Source organism: Arachis ipaensis, chromosome B01 (genome assembly GCF_000816755.2).
Source record: "Arachis ipaensis cultivar K30076 chromosome B01, Araip1.1, whole genome shotgun sequence".
NCBI classification, from domain to species: Eukaryota; Viridiplantae; Streptophyta; class Magnoliopsida; order Fabales; family Fabaceae; genus Arachis; species Arachis ipaensis.
The window spans coordinates 121,841,093-121,842,517 of record NC_029785.2 but is presented as its reverse complement, the minus strand read 5'-3'; the positions used below and the strand labels follow the sequence as shown (position 1 = coordinate 121,842,517).

Below are 1,425 nucleotides of genomic sequence, written 5' to 3'. Positions count from 1 at the left end.
TTGCTATTTTGGAAAAATAAAGAAATTAAGTATATTATTTCTAATTATTTGATTTGGGCATTTTATTGAAAGTAATTTGTAAAAATTGATGAGCAAATAGTATTTTCTATATACATCTAGTGTTGGATTTAATTTGGGTTTCAATTACTATATTATTCCCAATTTTATGTGAAATTACCATAACACCCTAAAACCCTAATTTTCAAAATGAAACCTAAAACCCTAACCCGGTTACCCGTTTTCCCTACCCACACCCAGCACACACAAACGTAGCAGCAGCAGCCGCAAAATCCCCTTCCTCCCAAAAGACGTAGACACACACACTGTTCCTTGAGAAACAAAGAAAGAAACAAAGAAGAAAGAACGGGAAAATCAGAAATGGAGACTGGGCCAGAAGGAGAGAAGGAGGGGGGGAAAGGATTGGCGCTACCGGCTGGGTACTGCCGCCGTGACCACCGGACTGCAACACGCGAGGAGGACCGCCGTCGAAGCCGCCCCGTTCATCCCTACCCAGTCGCGGTTCTGCCACCCATCACCCCATTACGTCGCCTGAGGAGTGTCACGAAGGCGAGAGAGAGAGCTCGTGCACGCAGAGGAAAGGAAGGAGGTGCTGGTTGGCCGCCGCACCTAGCCACCATCGCTGAAGATCTCGGAGCCGCCGCGCCTTCACCACCACCGCGTCCACGCCGTGCGCCGTCACTGCCAGCTCCCACCTCCATCGTGGTTGACTATGGATGAGGGTGGAGGAAACTGCCTCCCTCTCTGCGTAGAATCAAGGAATAGAGAAGAGCAGTGCTGCGTGAATCAAGGAAAAGAGATGCTTTTCTGCCTCTGCTCTTGGGTTTTGGAATCCGACTAAACGCCACTGCCACTGTTGGAGTTGATGTTGCTCTGGCCTTGCATGGCTCCATCTTGAACCGTGAGAACTGCTACTGTTGGGTAAGCTTTACCCTATTTCTGATTCCCTCTTGTTCTATCAATTCGTTTATACCTAGAAGCATTGTTGCTGACACTAGTTATATCGACTAAAATGGTTGTAGTAAGTTGCATTGCCACTGCCCTTACCGGAGGTAGTTGCTGGCTGCGTTTGAAGATTTCAGTTGCAACTAGCGTTCGTTCTGGGACTGCTTCATCTATTGCTGGAACCACTAACTGAACAGGCTGAGTCACGGTGATTCTAGCTGCCAAGGGCAGTTCTGTGGCTGTCGGAACCACCGTTGAGGCTTCTGTTATTTGGTTCAGACGATATTCTTTAGTTACAGTAAGTATCTTTGTATTGAAACTTCCCCGTTCATATCCCGTTATGTGTTTTAAGGCTCTCGCTATAATAATGTTTTCTAGGATTAAGTTATCGGAGCCACATGTTGCGCCGTGAGGGTTGTCCTTGCTACTGCGAGAGTGAACAAAGCTGTGATGTAAGCTGCC

The 1,425-nt window shown here is 47.4% G+C and overlaps 1 long non-coding RNA gene across 1 annotated transcript; it reads left to right on the top strand.

The window, feature by feature from the left end:
* Positions 906-1,400, top strand: LOC110262551. Its single transcript, XR_002347270.1, has 3 exons — positions 906-939; positions 1,041-1,261; positions 1,342-1,400. It is a non-coding gene; the product is annotated as an uncharacterized LOC110262551 (long non-coding RNA).